A 20820-nucleotide genomic window follows, 5' to 3' on the forward strand; every position below is an offset into this window, starting at 1 on the left:
GATGGCGCCCTCATATGCAAATCTTTTTATGTATCAGTTTGACATACTCACATCTTATCTAATTTCAAACAAAACATAGTATTATATAAAAGTTTCATCGATGATGTCACTCTTATTTGGTGTGGAGATGCCATAGGTTTCAATAAAATGATGGATTTTTTGAATCAATGTTCAGATCATATCAAGTTTACTGCTAACTGTGGGACAGAAATTGATTTTCTGGATCTTCACCTTAAATTACTTAACACCAGGATTGAGTTTTCAGTATATAGAAAGAACACAGATCGTAACTCCTTGATACACGCCAACAGTTTTCATGCACCTATGTTGAATAATTCCCTCCCGATGTCACAGTTCTGTAGGGTCTTGAGGAACAACTCAGATAATTCCATTTGTGAGACACAACTGTCACAAATGAAGGAGCACTTTTTAAAAAGGGGTTATAAGGCAGATATGCTAGATTCACCGCTAGCTAAACAGAAGATATCGTTGTTGACTACATAGTTATAGTAAGTAAGGTTGAAAAAAGACACATGACCATCGAGTTCAACCTTTTTTTTTTTTTTAATTAACTACCTATCTGCCAGTTGATCCAGAGGAAGGCAAAAAACCCATCTGAAGCCTCTCCAATTTGCCTTAGAGGGGGAAAAATTCCTTCCTGACTCCAAAATGGCAATTGGACTAGTCCCTGGATCAACTTGAACTATGAGCTATTTCCCATAACCCTGTATTCCCTCACTTGCTAAAAAGCTATCCAACCCCTTCTTAAAGCTATCTAATGTATCAGCCTGTACAACTGATTCAGGGAGAGAATTCCACATCTTCACAGCTCTCACTGTAAAAAACCCCTTCCGAATATTTAGGAGGAACCTCTTTTCTTCTAATTGGAATGGGTGACCTTGTGTCAGCTGGAAAGACCTACTGGTAAATAAGGCATTAGAGAGATTATTATATGATCCCCTTATATATTTATACATAGTCATCATATCACCCCTTAAGTGCCTCTTCTCCTGCGTGAACATACCCAATTTGGCCAGTCTTTCCTCATAGCTAAGATTTTCCATACCTTTTACCAGCTTAGTTGCCATTTTCTGTACCCTCTCTAATACAATAATGTCCTGTTTGAGTGATGGAGACCAAAACTGTACAGCATATTCTAGATGGGGCCTTACAAGTGCTCAATACATTGGAAGAATGACCCCCTCCTCCCTTGACTCTATGCCCCTTTTAATACAGCTCAAGACGTTATTTGCCCTTGCTGCTGCCGACTGGCATTGCTTGCTACAGCCAAGTTTATCATCTACAAGGACTCCAAGGTCCTTTTCCATAATGGATTTGCCTAGTGCAGTCCCATTAAGGGTATAAGTGGCTTGGATATTTTTACATCCCAGGTGCATGACCTTACATTTATCAACATTGAATCTCATGTGCCACTTAGCTGCCCAGATTGCCAGTTTGTCAAGATCATGTTGCAAGGATGCCACATCCTGGATGGAATTAATTGGGCTGGATAATTTTGTGTCATCTGCAAACACTGATACATTACTTACAACACCCTCCCCTAAGTCATTAATGAACAAGTTAAATAAAAGTGGACCCAATACTGAGCCCTAGGGGACCCCACTAAGAACCTTACTCCAAGTAGAGAATGTCCCATTAACAACCACCCTCTGTACCCGATCCTGTAGCCAGTTTCCTATCCACGACTTCATTAAGCCCAACAGACCTTAGTTTAGAAAGCAGTCGTTTGTGGGGCACAGTATCAAACGCTTCAGCAAAATCCAAATAGATCACATCTACTGCCCCCCCCCCACTGTCCAGAATCTTACTTACCACATCATAAAATGCAATCAAATTCGTCTGACATGACCTATCCTTCATAAAGCCATGCTGATTGTTGCTCATAATGCCATTCATTAGGACAAAATTTTGAATGTGATCCCTTAACAAGCATTCAAATAATTTGCCCACCACAGATGTCAAGCTTACTGTCCTATAAATTGCCAGGCTGAGATCGTAATCCCTTTTTAAATATTGGAATAACATCAGCTTTTCTCCAATCCATAGGCACCATAGCAGATGACAGTGAATCTGAGAAAATCAGAAATAAGGGCTGGTCTAAAACTGAACTAACCTCTCTTAGAACCCGTGGGTGTATGCCATCAGGCCCTGGAGCCTTGTTTACATTAATTTGTATTAAAACTTTTTGAATCATATCCTGAGTCAGCCACTGACTAGATTGAGCTGAACCATTCGTGCAGTTAAAAAGTGAGCCTGTGAACCCAGACTCCTCTATTGTATATACTGAAGAAAAGAACTGATTTAACACATTTGCCTTTTCTGTATCTGTTACAACCATACTGGTACAGGTATTGGACCTATTATCCGGAATCATCAAGACCTGGGGCTTTCTGGATAACGGGTCTTTCCATAATTTGGATCTTCACATCTTAAGACTTCTAGAAAATCATGAAAACATTAAATAAACCCAATAGGCTGGTTTTGCTTCCAATAAGGATTAATTATATCTTAGTTGGGATCAAGTACAAGCTACTGTTTTCTTACTACAGAGAAAAAGGAAATCATTTTTAAAATTTTGGATTATTTCATTATAATGGAGTCTATGGGAGACGGCCTTTCCGTAATTCTGAACTTTCTGGATAATGGGTTTCCGGATAATGGATCCCATACCTGTACCTTTATTTAATGGAGCAACACTCTCAACCTGCATCTTTTTACTATATTTAAAAAACTTTTTAGGGTTAGTTTTAACCTCCAACGCAATTAACTCTTCATTTCTTTTCTTAGCCTTCCGGATTGCTGATTTACAACATTTATTACAGTGTTTATATTCATTAAATGCAGCTTCTGTCCCTACAGATTTGTAGTTTTTAAATGCCTTTCCCTTCTTTCCCATTAACTTCTTTACCTCTGTATTAAGCCACACAGGATGATTCTTAGAGCTTCTACGTTTAGTCCTTAAAGGGGAAGGAAACCTCCTCGGCGCTAACCCCCCACCCCCCCTCCCGTGTATTGCCCCCCCTCCCTCCTCCCCCCTGGCCTACCCCTCCCGCTTGGCAAATGCCCCTAACTTGTTACTTACCCTTCTGCGCAGGTCCAGTCCAGGGAGTTCACAGGCGACATCTTCTTCCACGCGATCTTCTTCCTGCTTTGACCGGCGCATGCGCAGTAGGATCGTTTCGCCGGTACGATCTACTGCGCATGCGCGTGACTTTTGGCGCATGCGCAGTAGATCCGTACCGGCGAAATGCTCCTACTGCGCATGCGCCAAAACGCCGGTCAAAGGAGGAAGAAGATCGCGTGGAAGAAGATGTCGCCTGTGAACTCCCTGGACTGGACCTGCGCAGAAGGGTAAGTAACAAGTTAGGGGCATTTGCCCAGCGGGAGGGGTAGGCCAGGTGGGAGGAGGGAGGGGGGGCAATACACGGGAGGGGGGGAGGGGGGTTAGTGCCGACGAGGTTTCCTTCCCCTTTAAGGGAATAAATTGAGAACAGTAATGATTTAATATCATTTTAAAGGAGAAGGAAAGCTACGGAGGCATTTTATTGCCAATAGATTGGCTGCAATAGTGCAAGCTAGAATGCTATATTTATTCTGTAGAATGTTTTACCATACCTGAGTAAAAAGCTCTAGAAACTCTCTGTTTGTTTAGTATAGGAGCTGCAGTATTAATGTGGTGTGACATCACTTCCTGTCTGAGTCTCTTCTTGCTCTGTGCTCAGATTACAGTAGAGAAGGGAGGGGGGGGAAGAGGAACAAACTGAGCATGCTCTTGCCCAGGGCAATGAGTTTTAAGCTGAAGGCAGGAAGTCTGATACAGAAGCCCATGAGTACACAATAGAAGGAAAGAAATGTGGTGTTTCTTTTGACAGAGGACTCAGAGCAGCATTACTTTGGGCGTTTACTGGTATATTTAGATGGACCTTTCTGATAAGGCTTACTTAGTTTTAACCTTTCCTTCTCCTTTAAAGGACAACCATTCCTGTTCTGTGTTTTTAGCTGAAAACCTAATGCCCCAATCAATGCTCTGTAGGGCAGCCCTCAAGGCACTAAAATTAGCTTTTCCAAATTTCATGGTTTTTGTTGCCCCAGTATATTTTTGTTTTTTGCACCAGACATTAAAAGATATAACATTATGGTCACTATTACCCAGGGGTTCAATGATTTGCACATTTGCTATAAGTTCTGGGTCATTTGAGATCACTAAATCAAGAATAGCATTTTTTCTGGTAGGCTCCTCAACAATCTGTGCTAAAAAATTGTCGTGCAATAAGTTTATAAACTTATTCCCATTAACTTATCAAGCAGTACTGTTGCTCCAGTCAATATCTGGGTAATGACTAATGTCATACTAGCAGAGAATCCTTTGATTTTGTCAACCTGTTTCAATGATTTGTCTAACCCTATTTGTAGTCAATGGTAATGCAAAACCTGTGCATGTATTCAGGTGGTGCTTAATCTGGAAACCATCTTGCAAACCTTGGTTTCAGTAAAAAAAAAAAAAAACAATTGGGTGACCTATGTCCAAGACCTCCAATAATAGGCTACCATAGAGGCCTCAATTTTAGGGAACTTCTAGTTAAAAAACGACCCTGTTAATTGCTGTATAAAACAAAAAATTGAGACCTCTTGGCTCCCTGCAACTAAAAAATTGAGATGTTTGAAATGTCCCACATGTCTGTCTTGCCAATATATGACACCTGGTGAGAGTTTTGTTCACCCGAAGACAAGACACAGGTTCAAAATTCGGCACCACATCACATGCACTACTACTCGTGTTATTTATTTAATCACCTGCCCTTGTGGGCTGTCATATGTTGGCAAGGCGGACCTCATGTTAAAACTCTGCATGGATGCCCATCGATCGGCTATTAATACAGATTACAGGCATCAGAAGACCACCAAACCTGTGGCGAAACACTTTTTGGAGGCAGGACATAGTTTGGCTATGTTTAAATACATAGCAATCAATCATGTACCTATGCCTAAAAGAGGGGGAGACAGATCCCGTCTTTTATTACAGCGTGAAACTTTTTGGATCAAAAGTCTAAGCACTCTCACCCCAACAGGATTGAATGAATATTGTTTGTTCAGTTGTTTTCTTGAGAACGGATTGTTTGGTCTATTGATAGATATTAACTACTTTTAACGATATCTTTATTTTTACCTACACCCAGTCATGAACATCTTCATATGTATATTCAAATGTAAGCACAATTAAAGTTGGAATTATGTCTCTTTAAAAAACCAGTAACATAAAAAATTTTTAAAAAAAACACACCATGACAGTTTTAACTTTTAATTTGCAAAGCTTTTATTAAGAAATTTCTTAGCGAAGATGCAAGTGCTCCTCTTCAGAACGGCGACAGGGCAATGATCCATTGTGCGTCACTCAATTTCTCCTCCCTGCCTTCTATAGGAAATAGCCAGGGAGGAGAAATCGAGTGACGCACTAAGGATTGTCGCCCTGTCGCCGTTTCTGAAGAGGATCGCAAGCAGAGAATCGGTAAGTAATTTCTTTATAAAAGATTTGCGAATTAAAAGTTAAAACTGTCTGTGCTTTTTTTCATTAAAAAGAAACTATTTTTTTAAGAAAAAAAATGTTACTTGTCCTTTAAGTTACCAGGAACGGATTTTTGTCAGCCCTGCCCTGGTAATCTGCAGGCTGCTGCTGTCTGATGAAAGATTCTCAACTTTCCTCATGACAGCAGTGTCCCTGCATTTTAAGTATATTATGCTCAAACTAGAACCAATAAGGTCAAGTCTTTGGTATCTTACAGCAGATGCCCCTGATTGCCAGTCCAAGCCTGCATTCACTCTCTTTAAGAAAGAATATGATTATCAATTTATTTATATAAATAGTTATGAATTATACAGGAAGATGACAAAGATGCACCATGGCTGAATCTAAATAAATTGCAAATTAGCCACACATAATGTAGGTTTAATATTGGCCTGATTACAAAGAGCATTGTGATTAAGTCTATTGTAGTGTGCTTTAACACAAATCCACCTGCAGATCAGCAATATTTCTAAATCGATAACTGCAGATCTAGGGTTGCCATAACTGTGGTGACCTACATCAAAGGCTTTACCATCCCCCCCCCCCAAAAAAAAATCACTCAGTCAGACAAAGGTGTATTTATAGGCCTAGCATAGGCTGATATGCACCAATCTGTATTCGTTTAAACATAAGGGTTGGTTGGCATTGCCATTCGGGTGATATGATACAAAATAAATGATATTATGTATGTGTTTTTGTATAGAGACATTATATATATATATATTATATATATATATATTATATATATATATATATATATATATATATATATACACATTTACAGAATGCAGATTTATCCCGATTTTCTTACCACATCACGCAGTCCCTTATCGGTACTTTAACGTTCCACAACGCCGTTAACGTCCAGCTCCTTCGTTCCTACCGGACAGAGACACACAACATCCTCATCTCGCGAGACTGTTTTTTCATGGCATGTAGATAAGCGCAATGACGCTGCACGTCCGCTCTAGGGACTCACGAGCGAGCAGGGCTACGGAGGATTTAAGGCAAACGTTTAAAAAGTGATAATAACCTGCGGTGGCGGTCAAAGCTTATGAGGAAATAACCTGCTGTCATTGTCGTGCTTTTTGTCGCCATGACCAGAAGCGGATGTACTCTTGCTATATAACCAAAAGTGGAAATAATTTTCCGGGGCAGAGCTGTCAACACCACCACATTTTTTTTTGGGGGGGGGGGGTTGACGAAATTTTGTGTTCCATCTCCCATCGTTCTTACTTACTCCCTTGATTTCTGACAATTTTTTTTGCTGCCAAAAATCTAGCCAAATAGAGAACCAGCTCTGACCCAATGGTTTGGCCAAGATCTTCTCCCAAACCACCACATAAGGTGGTACATGGCAATTATATCATGCAGGGAGGGCAAGTGGCCTGGATACACAGTCTCTCAAAAAAGGAAGTTCTACCTGATGCTTTTTACCAGTGAATTTTAAGACTGACTGCATAGTGTAATATTTGATTCGCCCTGTAAAGTTCTGTTATGGAAAGTTCCAGATGATCTTTGAGTTAACAGAGATAAAGGGGTTGTTCACATTTGAGTTAACTTTTAGTATGATGTAGAGAGAGATATTCTGCAACAATTTGCAATTGGTTTTCATTTTTTATGTGTTTTTTTGAGTTATTTAGCTTTTTATTTAGCAGTTCTCCAGTCCGTTGAAATTACCCTAGCAACCATGCAATTGTTGCTTGGTTAATTTCAATGGACCGGAGAACTGCTAAATAAGAGAATAGAATAGGACAGGACCTGAATAGAAAGAAGAGTAAATGTATTACAATTTTAATATATTATCTACTTTATATCCTGTGCTTGAATGGCTGCCCCTATGGTTACACAACAGCTTGTTTATCTAAACTATAGTTGTATTTCTGAAGCGGATACACCAGTCTCTCGCTGTGAAGAGGTGCATACCTTCCAACTGTTCACTTTTCTGCGGGACAGTCCCGGTCTTGACAGCTCAGCCCGCAGTCCCAGTTGGTTACTGAAATGTCCTGCATAAACATTTGATCTCCTGTTCTGACAGCAGAAAATAAGATACAATGTTTCTGAAACTTAAATAAGGGGCTTTCTGGCAAAGAGCCCAAAACACTCAGCACCTGCACTTAGATACATTTGTAACAATTTAAGCAAAGATACAATTCTAACTATTTAAGATAAGCAAGTCTCTTTGGAGAACAAAGACTTCCCGCTTAAAGGGGAATTCACTTTCATTTTCAAAACTGTAATAACTTATAAAACATGGCCCTAAAACCCCCAAAAATGTGTTCAAACTTTCCTTCGCCTGCCAAATTTTGTAAAATGGACATGGTGTTTAGGGGAGTGTAGCTATAAAATAGTAATATACTTACAATACCCTCCCATTACCCTTGTCATTGATGAACAAGTTTAATAAAAGTTTACCCAATATCGAGCACTGGGGAACCTTACTATAAATAGAAAATGTACTATTAACAGTCACCTTCTGTACCCGACCCTGTAGCCAGTTTCCTATCCATGTGCAAACTTCTCCATTAAAGGAGAAGGAAACCCCCTGGGTGCAAAAATCCCTCCCCTGTGTTGTGCCCCCCCCTCCTCCACCCTGGCCTACCTGTCCCCCCGGCAAATCCCCCTAACTAGTTACTCACCTCTCTGTGCAGGTCCTGTCCACGGAGTTCACAGGCGCCATCTTCTCCCAAGCGGTCTTCTTCCTGGATTAATCTGCATCTTCTGGCGCATGCGCAGTAGGAGCATTTACCAGTATGGATCTACTGCGCATTCGCAGAATGTCACAAAGTGAAATCGGAAAACTTTGCGACTTTTGGCGCATGCTCAGTAGATCCGTACCGGTAAATGCTCCTACTGCGCATGCACCAAAAACGCCGGTCAAAGCAGTAAGAAGACCGCTTGGGAGAAGATGGCGCCTGTGAACTCCGTGGACAGGACCTGCGCAGAGGGTTGAGTAACAAGTTAGGGGCATTTGCCAGGGGGGAGGAGGGAGGGTTTTTGCACCCAGGGAATTTCCTTCTCCTTTAAAGACCAGTAACATCAAAAAATGTAATTGTTTTAAAGTAACAAAAATATAATGCAGAGTTGCCCTGCGCTAGTAAAACTGGTGTGTTTGCTTCAGAAACACTACTATTGTTTATATAAATAAGCAGCTGTGTAGCTATGGGGGCAGCTATTCAAGAAAAGGCTCAAGTTACACAGCAGATAGCAGATAAGCTCTGTAGAACATAATCGTATCTGTTATCCATTATATATCCTGTGCCATATAGCCGTTTTTCAATTTCCGCCATTGCTACTCAGCAGCTTGTTTATATGAACTATAGTAATGTTTCTGAATCAAACACACCAGTTTTACTAGTACAGAGCAACACTACATGATATTTTCATTACTTTAAAACACTTTCAGTTTTTGGTATTACTGTTCCTTTAAGCCCAACTGCACTTAGTTTTGAAAGCAGTCGTTTGCAAGGCACTGTATCAAACACTTTGGCAATATCCAAAAATATCACATCTACTGCTCCCCCCCTTCCAGCATTTTACTTATCTCGTCATAAAAAGCAATCAGATTTCTCTGACATGACCTATCCTTCCTATAACCATGCTGATTACTGCTTATAATGGCATTCACCAGGACAAAATTTTGAATGTGATCCCTTAAAAGGGATGTAAAATCTAAAAATGAAATTCCTTTAATGCGTCCACTGCCTAAAAATAAACCTTTCCTGGCCACTATATGTCAACATAAAAACACTGGGTTAATCCCCACCCCCAGGTATAGACCAGAGAACTCCTCCTAAAATACTTAAATATAATTCGCGTATGCACTATTGGTTTTGTAATACACTAAGATATCAAGACGCTGGAGAAGTTTTTTAAAGCCATTTTGAAAGGGTTTGGTTTGTCTCCAGTCAGCATTCTCATATAGGAGGATTCCTTCTCCCACCTAAAGGTTTGTACTTTCTTGGTTTCTTTCTGGGATGGACTAGAATTTTGCTATCTAGGGGAATAGGTTTTTTATTGTCTGTCTTGGTTTTACAGTCAGCACACTAGGGGGATGGATCTCACTGCCCTAAGCAAACCGCTACAGGAGCTAGGTAAAAAAAAAATAATTCTCTCCTTCGATATGTGCTCATGTGACTTCCCTTTTCTTTCTGCAGTTTGCGAAAGAAAAGATTGGTCAAAGCCAAAGGGAGAAATTAATGCAGAGGATGTTTTAATCCAACATTGCCTAATAAGAAGTTCTGTGCAGAGTGCCTTTGCCTGCTAGCAGATGAAAATGCCCCAAGGTCAAGTTCAGCCAAGACAAAGGATAATGTGTCTTCCTCTTTCTGGCTTGTATTTCGGAAGCTGTTTCACAAGGGATTTCAAGAGCCTCAGGTTCTTCCAATGCCATTTCGGGAGAGGAAGTTTTTTCCTCGGAAGAGGATATTTCTTATAGCAACCTCCACAATGTCTCTGATTCCTCGCTATCTGGAGAGGAGTAAGAGGAAGAAGGTGAGGCTTCTTCCAGCTTTAACTTGTGCCTGGTGAATCTCTAATAATTGTTAAGTTCAGCTAATATTAGGAGTGGAATCTCCTTGTGAATCAGAAAACAATTTGAAGGTGCTACCTTCTCCGGCCAAATCAAAGGAGGTTTTTCCATTATTTTCTGAAGTTTCAGATTTGGTGAAGTCTGAGTGGCAAAAGGTCTCTAAAGGTGGCCATACACGGGCCGATAAAAGCTGCCGACAGACCAAGTCGGCAGCTTATTGGCCCGTGTATGGGGGCCCCCGACGGGCTTCCCCGATCGAGATCTGGCCGAATGTCGGCCAGATCTCGATCGGATGGGGTTAAAAATCCCGTCGGATCGCGGCCGCATCTGTTCGTTGATGCGGTCCCGCGATCCGACCGCCCGTTTGGCGAACGCTAGGATCCGATCGTTGGGCCCTAGGGCCCACGATCGGATCAGCCCGATATTGCCAAACGAGCGGATCTATCCGTGTATGGCCACCTTAAGAGGTTCTAATTCAGCTCTAAGTTATATCCATTTGCGGCGGAGGATTCAAAATGCTGGGATTCCCCACCAGTAGTGGATCCAGCTGTGATTCATCTAGCAAAGAGAACCACTCTTCCAATTCACGACTCTTCTGTTCTGAAGGATGCTATGGATAGGAAGGTGGAAGCAGAGTTGAGAAAGCTTTTTCAAGTAGCGGGAACAGCTTGTCATCCTGCAATTTCTCTTATTTCAGTGGCAAAGGCTCTTTCATTAAGGATTAATAGCCTGGATGGTGCTTTGAAAGAGGGGGCAGACATGCAAGATATTTCCACCGGACTAGCTGAATTGGAGCAAGCGGGCTGTTTCATTCTGGAGGCTTCAGTTGATCTGACCCGTTTAAAGAGATACTGACACCAGAAAAATAACCCTTTTTTCATATCCATCATAACATTATCTTTGAATGCTATTTATAATTTGCCATAAAAATATTCCCCTGGTGCTTTTACATTACCTTTCTTACCCCCATGTTCCTCTATGAGGGGACTGGCATATTTGTGCAGCAGTATTCAGGTTGCATTAGAAACTCTTACTGACATGTTGAGAAGGGGCAGTCAAGTTGGCAAAACAGTCAGGTTTAGGAACTTCAAGTAATAATTACTTACAAAAGCAGAACTATTAGCAAAAAAACAATCAATGTGAGCTAAATGTAACTTTTAATGTATATTAATATTTTGAAAATAATTTTTTTAGTGTCAGTATCACTTCAACAGCTCGTACCATGGTGCTTTCAGTTACAGCCAGAGGGGCCTTACGGCTTTGTGTCTTGGGGGCTGATACCCCTTCTAAGCTAAATCTCTTCACCTTACCTTTTGAAGGTGAGAGACTCTTCGGGGAAAAATTGGATGATATCATCTCTAAGTCCTCTGGAGGGAAAAGTTCTTTTTTGCCCCAGGAGAAGAAAAGGCCAAGTAATTACTCTTTTAGACCTTCTCTTTTTCGGGGATCAGGCAGAGGAAGATATTTTGGACCAGCTGCAAAATTCAACACAAGAGAAAGTTTCAGGTTGAATTCCAGGTCCAATTCAATATCATCTGTCTCCAGAGGAAGGGGTAGATCCACTCCCACTCCTCCAAAGAAGCCTGCCTGACTATCTGTTTTCAGGAACCTCCAAGGTGGGAGCCAGACTTGGAGGTTTACTAGGCCAGTATGAAAAGTCAATAACCGATCAATGGTTGCTTTCAATTATCAGATCAGGATAGCGGATAGAGTTTAATTTCACTCAAACTTGGCTTGTGAAGTCTCCAATTCCTCGGTCGCCAGAGAAAAAGGAGGCTTTGGACAGATATTTAAAACTACTGCTGGACAAACTGTTCCAGTTCCAAGGGACGAGATAGGACAGGGTTTTTATTCAATCCTTTTCCTGGTGAAGAAGGCTACAGGGGGATGGAGACAAATATTGGATTTAAAGAAGATCAATGCCTTTGTCGAAGTAAAGAAATTCAAGATGGAGTCTATTCATACTGTAATTCCTGTCATTCAGGAAGGGGATTGGACGGTGTCAATCAATTTGCAGGACGCATATCTGCATGTTCCAGTAGCAGCATGCCACTTTCCTTGTCTTGATTTTGCAGTGGGGATTTGGCATTTACAATTCCAATGTCTTCCCTTTGGTCTCTCTACTGCTCCCAGAACCTTCACAAAGGTATTGGTCCCTCTCATTGCAGAACTCAGGAAAGAGGAGATACAAGTCTGGCATTACCTGGATGATATCATTTTAGCCAAGGACCCAGATTTGCTTGTAATACACAGAGACAGAGTACTCTTTTTTTTCTTGTCTCTCATGGCTGGCTAATAAATGTGGAGAAAGGTGTTATTTTTCCTACACAGATCATGAATTATCTGGGGGCTCTGTTCAATACCAAAAATGGTTCAGTTTCTTTACCACTAGACAAGGCTCAGAAAATAAAGGAAAAAGTTTCAGCCATGATGGAGAAACAGATGATTTCTGCCAGGGAATTCATGTCAATCCTGGGTCTGATGGCTTCAACAATTCCAGTGACAAGGTGGGCTCAATGGCACATGTGACCCCCCTCAACAAGTGTTCCTGAAGCAATGGGACAGATTCCAGAAAAAATGGTCTCAGATTATTCATCTTCCCATAGCTCTGAAGAAAGATCTTCAGTGGTGGGTAGATTCAGACGATCTATTGAATGGTTTTCCTCTTTGGCAACTGGCTTGGGAAGTGGTTTTCACAGATGCGTCTTCCTAAGGCCGAGGAGCTCTCCACAATTCTCAGTTTGCTCAGGGCATATGGGATTTTCAAACAGCCAAAGTTCCATCAAATATTCTGGAAATAAAGGCAGTCCATCAAGCCTTGATACATTTTGCTCCAGCTTTGGAGGGAAAAGCAGTGGGAGTGAACATAGACAATATAACAGCTGTTGCCTACATAAAGAGGCAGGGGGGCAAGAGCAGCTCTCGGTTGTTGTTGTTAGAGGTAACCCCAATACTGAAAAAGAAGCCTCAGAGCCTTGTCAGCAGTCCACCTTCTAGGGGTACTGAACTAGCAGGCAGATTTCTTGAGCAGGAATTGGGTGAGCAAACATGAGTGGCAGCTCAACCCCCTAGTCTTCCTTCAATTAGTAGAGAAGTGGGGGATGCCGAAGGTGAATCTTATGGCTACACAGAAGAATGCTCAGGTGTCTCTCTTCTATTCGAGGGTTTATCATCCTCAGACCGCAGCGTTGAATACTCTTCTGCAAAGGTGGGATTTCCCGTTGGTGTATCTTTTCCCTCCTCTGCCTCTGATATTTTCAGCTATTCTGAAGATACGCAAAGAGAGGGTGGAAGCAATACTGATTGCACCAAATTGGCCAAGGCATCCTTGGTATCCTCTTCTAATGAAGATGCAGAAGGAACAATGGCCATTACCTCCCAGGTAGGATCTTCTTCTTCAAGGTCTGCTATTGCATCCGGATCCAGCATCTCTTTCTCTGATGGCTTGGAGACTGAAAGGGCAGGTCTAATTGATATGGGTCTTCCAGATTCAGTAATCCAGACTGTTCTTAAAGCCAGAAAGTCATCTACTTCAAAGATCTATTACAAGATTTGGGAAACCTTTATGACCTGGAGATCTCAGCAACTATTAGACAAGTCGACAGTTTCCTTGTCTCAAATTCTGGGTTTCCTTCAATGTGGTCTGGAGAAGGGATTACATTATAGAACTTTGAAGGTTCAGGTATCGGCCTTATCTGCAATTTCTGGTACCCGGTGGGCTGAAAATCCAGTGGTTAAGAGATTCTTGTTGGCAGTCCGTAAGATAAGGCCACCAAGGAAAGATCTTGCCTCATGGATCTGCCTTTGGTGCTTTCAGCCTTAAGTTCATCTCCTTTGGAGGAGATTTCAACATGGATATTGACCTTGAAGACCGTGTTCATGGTGGCCATTTCTATGGCAGCTAGGGTGAGTCTGCTTCAGGCTTTATCTATCAAGGAGAATAACATGACCTTTTTCCCGGATAGGCTCATTTTAAAGCCAGATGCTTACCAAACGTTGTTTCGCCTTTCCATTTGGACCACAAATTGATTCTTCCAGCACTTTCTAGCTCTCAAGCTTCAGTGGAAGATCTACTTCTGGAAAAGGTGGATCCGGTGAGAGCAGTCTATAAGTATTTGGAGGTCTCCAAGGAAGACTGAAAGGATGTTCGTTATTCCAGCAGGGCCTAGAAGGGGTCACCCAGCTTCTACCTCTACTATTGCAAGATGGTGGGTTATTCTCATTTCAAAAGCTTACCAGTCCCAAGGCAAACTAGCTCCAAAGGGGGTAAAGGCTCATTCTACTAGGGCATTGGCCTCCTCCTGGGCAGCGGTAGCACAAGTTTCGACAGAAGAAATATGCAAAACAGCAGCTTGGAAGTTGGTGCGGACCTTCTTAAACCACTATAAGAAGAACGTGAAACCTGTAGGGGGGGAAGCTTTTGCATCCACAGTACTTCCCTCTTTTGCGGATCATTAAAGTTTCTTAAGCATCATTATGTCCCTCCCTTCTTCTTCTTTAACTGATTGCTGAGTACATCCCAGTGTTTTTATGTTGACATATAATGGCAAAGAAAATTGTTGTCCTACTTATAGGAATTTTTTCCTGGCCACTATTAATGTCAACATACCCTCCCTTCTTTAGGCTATATTATTCGACTACTGGCTCTAGGAGGGGGGGTATATTTAAAGTATTTTAGGAGGAGGAGTTCTCTGGTCTACGTCTGGGGGCGGGGATTAATCCAGTGTTTTACTATAAGTAGGACAACAATTTTCTTCTATCTTCAATATACTTCCATAAGAAATTCTGTACCCTTTTTATAAAAATCATGATTTTCTGCGCTCCAGCTCCCCTTCTCTCCATGAGCACGGACTTCAGCCTGCATGAATTTCTCGACCCAGCTGGCCGGCCAGCCGGTGGTTGATTTACTTCAAACCAATCTTCTCTCCTCCGAGTTTCTATAGTGTCAGGGAAGCTGCATGTGGAGGTGTCACTGAGGTTAGCTTTAGTCAGGAACGAACAGATAAATTAACCCGAAGTATAATTATCATTTTAAAGTAAAGCAGCCACCAGCCAGGTTGAGAAATGTATACAGGCTGAAGTCCGTGTGCATAGGGAGAAGTGGAGCTGAAGCACAGAAAATCACGGTTTCTATGAAAACTAAACAAATAAAGCAGATTGAAAATACAGTTATATGAAAAAGTTTGGGAACCCCTCTTAATTCTTTGGAGTTTTCGTTATTATTAGCTGAGCTTTCCAAGTAGCAACTTCCTTTTAATTTATCACATGCCTTATAGTATTCAGTGGCCTTCCATTCCAATCTTTGTTTTCTGATCTTTTGAGAGTTGCTTTGAGGATCCCACATTATCACTCTTCAGAGGCGAGACAAACAAAAGCACAACTTGCAATTGTCCACCTTAAACACCTTTTCACATGATTAGACACACCTGCCTATGAAGTTCAAGGTTTAACAAGCTAATCCAACCAATTTGGTGTTTGCCAGTAATCAGTATTGAGCAGTTACATGCATGCAAATTTTCAAAATTACCCACATTTTTGCACAGCCAGTTTTTCACATTTGATTTAATATCATACAACTGAATACTGCTTCACTAAAAATCTTTGTTCAGAAAACACCCCAGTACTCAGAAATATAAGACATACCACTGTTATCGTTTTTGTTGAAAGTGGAGTAAATTATTATGCAGACAGAGAGGTTCCGAAACTTTTTCATATGACTGGACCTGTTCATATTTTTAGGCAGTGGACCTGTTAAAGGACCATTAACATCAAATGTAAAAAAAAATTGTTAGTACATAACAAAAAAAAACAGCAACACAAATTATACTTTAAAATCAAAAAGACTTTATTAAGAAATAACTTACAGGAACTCTGCTTCCCATCCTTTTCAGAAAAGGTGACAGGGCTACCATCCATGGAGCGGCGCTCAATTTCTCCTCCCTGGCTCCCTTCTGCTGGATCCTTTAGCTCCCACATTCTGTGTGCAGCTGTGTTTCCAGCATGAACGATGCGGCTGCTCTCTGCGATGCTTTGCATTCCGTTACTTCTCCCCCCTCCCTTACTACTTCCTAACCTCCTCCATCATCCGCACCCTCCGCCGCATTCATGGCTCCGAGCTAGGGGCCCGGGGCTGTATCCGGGAGGGGCTCACTGTGCTGCAGTGGGCACTGGGGCTGCTTTGCCTGGATTCGTATCCCTGCAAGTCCCGCTGCCTGTCTCTCTTCCTCCACCTGTCTCCTTCCAGCCTCCCTCTATTGTTCCATCAGCTCACGCTCCCCTCCACTCCCAACAATGCCCCTCCGCTCTCGCTGCTACTGCTCTGTGCCTGACTGCCGTTCAGGGGCCACACTCAGTGCCACTGTAGGACCTCCAATATCCTGATGGGGCCTGGCATCCATTGCTGCTATCTTCACAGGGGCCCACGGAGCCTGACTGGAGCCTCCATAGGGGCCACAGCCATCACCCTCATTGCCAATCCTAGACAGGACTCTGCAAAGTAAAGAGAAGTAGCGGAAAGCATCATAGAGAGCAGCCACATCATTCATGCTGGAAGTGCTGCTGCACATGGAAGCACGGAATGTGGGAGCTAAAGGATCCAGCAGCAGAGAGCCAGGGAGGAGAAATCGAGTGCCGCTCCATGGATGGACGCCCTGTCGACTTTTCTGACTTTTTTTATTTTTTAAAAAAAATTTGATGTTACTGCTCATTTAAAAGTAATTTTACTTCTTTGGCTTTCCCTTTAACAAGCCTTCAAATAATTTGCCCACCACTTACTGGCCTATAATTGCCAGGCAGATCGTAATCAGTCCATAGGTACCATACCAGATGAAAGAAGTCTGAGAAAACAAGAAATAGAGGCTGGTCTAAAACTGAACAAAGCTCTCTTAGTACCAGAGGGTGTATTCCATCTTGCCCTGGTGCAATTTTCATATTAATTTTTAATAAAGCTTTATGAACCATATCCTGAGTCAGTCATGAGGTGAGGTGGGACTCGGGTTCCTCTATTGCATCACTGTCCAACTTCTATGGTACAAAGGGGCGGAATTCTTTTGGCCTACATGGTGGAGGGCCGATAATGGAAGCCAGTTAGCCACTCCCTGTTTTTAAACCACACTCATGTAGGGGTGCGAACAATAGAGGTGTTACTAGTGTGAACAATGCAGGAGCTTAATGTCTGAATATGTTTTTAAATTCTTTATTTTAAGTTTTCTTAAAGAAAAAGGGTACAGAAAAAAAAGGGGGGGAAGAAAAGAATATAAAAGGGGAGTAAGCATTCAATATCCATTATTAACAATAAAGACGAAGAGAAAAATATATGCAAGTTTTGTCTGAATAGATAAACAGCAGGATAGTACTACATGTATCAACTTAAATTCTACCCTTGTGGCCTTCACAGTAGTATTGATAGTTAGATCAGATCTTTTTCCTATTCTTCCTCTCTCCCCATCCATCTCTCTCCTCCTCATCTATATTCCTTGTTTATGTCTTTTTTCCAACGATACACATAGACCTCTTAATTCTTGTCATTGGTTTCCTTTTCTGGCATCTCTTACGAGCAGCAAACAAAGAAGAAGAAAAAAAGAGAGGAGAAAAAGGGGAAAAATCAGGATTGATATCCATTAAGACCAAGGGTTGATAGTTCTTGAGCTCCAGGTTAGTCTCTGCCTCCAAGATGATCTCTAACTGCAGGTGACTCTCTATATTCATTTGAATTTGTAAAAAGAAGCCAGGTTTGCCATTTTTAAAGGAACTGAGCTTGTTGAGTTTGTTCAAGTTTGTTACTTTTAAACTTCCTTACTCGGTATATTTGACGTTTTCCAATATGTTGGTATTAATATTTTAGCTGCATTAATCATTGTGGAGACAGCCGATTTTGGGATGTAGTCATTTTATTTTTATGTAGAAGAAAGAAAGCTGGTGACTCTTCGATCTCCATATCTGTAAACTTAATTATCCACTTTTGAATCTCTAACCAATAACTTCTTATCATAGGACAGTGCCAAAAAATGTGGGATAGGTTTCCGTTATCTTGCTTACATCTCCAGCATATTATTATTCTCATAAATCTTGGCAAGAACCGTAGGCACTCTATACCAGTGTGAGAGAAATTCTTTTCCTGAAGTTTACAACATGAGGTAACACTAAAAGTATGATCATTTATCTGATTTCACTCTTTTTCTGTAAATGTGACTCCCAACTCCTGTTCCCACTTCTGGCAATGTCTGTCTCTTGGACAGTCCCTTTCAGCCACTAGCTTTCTGTATAGTAAAGAAATTTCTCTAATTGGTCTAACTTGACTCATAAATACCCGTTCAAATGATGTGTCAGGAGGGCCTTTTGAATCTATCATTCCAGTTGAGCACAGGAAGTGTTGTATTTGCATCAGACAGTGCCTATCTAGGCCTGTCATTGAATCCAGGGGTAATATATCGTATGGAGGTGTTTTAACTGTGGTTCTATGATTTTCTTGGAAGTAATTCAAACACACCAGCTACGTATAAGCAAAGGTTTATTACATACATAGAATGAAAAAGATATACATTACCGAGTGAGCGTAAGAGCAAAGCACGGCCAATCTGCAACCAAGGCTGGGAGATCCCTAACAGCCCGCAGATCGAGCCAGTGAAACGGAGCACAGAAGGTCCTGTGGCTGCACGTGTTAACCCCACAAGCGAGATCTCAACTGACCAAATGGTGACCCCCAGTTTATATATGCTTTCAAACAGAAAGCTCATTGAGCGGCTTAGTCAATAACTCATAATAAGCACATTTAGTGATTTAGTCAGTAACTCATAATGATTTGATTAATAACAGATCTTGCTTCACATGCGCTCATCAGGATCTGGCCAAACTCCCAACAAGCACATCCGAAACAGATCTTATCTTAGCTAACTGGTAGCTGAATAGCATATTGTGCCCCTAGCTATAATAAAGAAGAGTCTGATAAGGGCTTCAGAAATCATAAGCATATTAGATAATACATATGAGAATAAGGAACAAGTATTAGGTCATCGAGTTGATTACTTCCCATGATTTCTCTTGCACAACGCTTCATTATACAGGATTATGGATTATAAAGCCACCTTGTATACTATGATACAAAGCTTTGTTATACACAATTATAGGTCATAAAGCTGTCTTTTTACACTATAGTGGGCTCAACTTACAACATCGGGTTCAACAGTAGAACAGTTCTTTGTATTATATTTTTATACAGTTCTTTATCAAAGTATTGCGATGAGCTATTGGGTTTAATCAGAGAATTACCATGAGCCATTATTGAAAAAACTCCTATTAATACAGGAGGCTTAAATTTCCTTTCCCTCCTAAATTGATGTGCAATTGATGTTTCCATTTTATAAATTGTCAACACATAATCCCGGTTCGAAGTCTGGATTGAATAGAATAGGTGTAAACCTTGATTTTAGGCTCAGAAACTGTTTTTTTATATTTTACCATATCCCATATTTTAATAACCCCTTCTAAGATCTTGTTGGTGGTTATGTTTTGGCAAACATAGGAGTGACTTAAGGGGGTTCGGGAGCACTACTGTTCTATATTCACCCAAGATTTCAGCTCTGGCGCAAAAGATATATCAAATCATCCTCTGTAGAAATGGTGCTACGTAATAATTATATAAATCTGGTAGTCCCAAGCCACCCTTTTCCTTGGCTTGTATTAAATATGTATATTTCTGATGAGCTGGCCAAAATTGCAGACCGAATATTCTTAAATAGACTTTTGGGGATAGGCACCGGTAATGTCTGAAATAAGTACAGAAAGCAAGGAAGGATATCCATCTTAATTATGTTGATCCTCCCAAACCAAGAGAATCCTGGTTTATCCCATTTTTTCAAATCTTTCTGTACTTCCTTTATGAGTGGATGTATGTTATTTTTTATACAGTCCCCCATGTTAGCCGAGATTTTAATCCCCAGGTATACGAAACATTGATTTTCTACAGCAAAGGAGAATGAGTTTTTACTGATGTTATTAAAGATCTCAAATTCTTCCACCAAGTTAGAGATTGATACAATGGGAAAAGTACAAAGAACAGCATATTATCTGCATATGCCGCCACCTTGTGTTGACAATTCACCACTTTTACTCCTGAGATTTTTGCATTATTTCTGACTTTTTGAAGAAATGGTTCTAAGGTAATGATGAACAGTAGTGGAGACAGTGGGCATCCTTGTCTTATACCGTTTTTGATGTTAAAAGGATCTGATAGTTTGCCATTTATCTGTAAACAAGCTTGGGGATTGGTATATAAGTTACTAACATATTGAATAAAGTTAGGCCCGTGCCGATCCATGATAAGCTATAGAAGATAAGATCCCATTCCACTCTGTCGAAAGCCTTTTCCGCATCTGTGTTCAGCAGAGCCACAGGAACACTCTTTTGTTTGCAGAAATGTAATAGGCTGTATAAGCGTAATGTATTGTCTTTTGCTGTGTTCAGCAGGGCCACAGGAACAATCTTTTGTTTGCAGAAATGTAATAGGCTGTATAAGCGTAATGTATTGTCTCTCTTTTTGGTATAAAGCCAACTTGGTCAGTGTGTATCACCTGTGTTTTAATTGGCTTTAGTTGCTTAGCTAGCACTTTTGCAAACAATTTTATGTCCGCATTTTATAGTGAGATCGGTCTATATCCTCTTACGTCCATCGTGTCTTTTCCCTTCTTATGTATCAGAACTATATGAG

General features: G+C 41.1%; 1 protein-coding gene across 19 annotated transcripts in view; it reads right to left on the reverse strand.

Moving 5' to 3' along the window:
* Nucleotides 1-20820, reverse strand: part of adgrl3.S (adhesion G protein-coupled receptor L3 S homeolog) — a 1276319-nt gene that overhangs the window by 1163467 nt on the left and 92032 nt on the right. For 17 of the 19 annotated variants that reach the window (XM_041579795.1, XM_041579791.1, XM_041579794.1 and 14 more), the window contains exon 1: nucleotides 6396-6541. The exons of the other annotated variants lie outside the window; for them this stretch is intronic. The gene's annotated coding sequence lies outside the window, so the exon portion shown is untranslated. Of the gene's footprint in view, nucleotides 1-6395; nucleotides 6542-20820 lie in introns of those variants that run through there. 19 annotated transcript variants of the gene reach the window in all.

Source organism: Xenopus laevis, chromosome 1S (assembly GCF_017654675.1).
Source record: "Xenopus laevis strain J_2021 chromosome 1S, Xenopus_laevis_v10.1, whole genome shotgun sequence".
NCBI classification, from domain to species: domain Eukaryota; kingdom Metazoa; phylum Chordata; class Amphibia; order Anura; family Pipidae; genus Xenopus; species Xenopus laevis.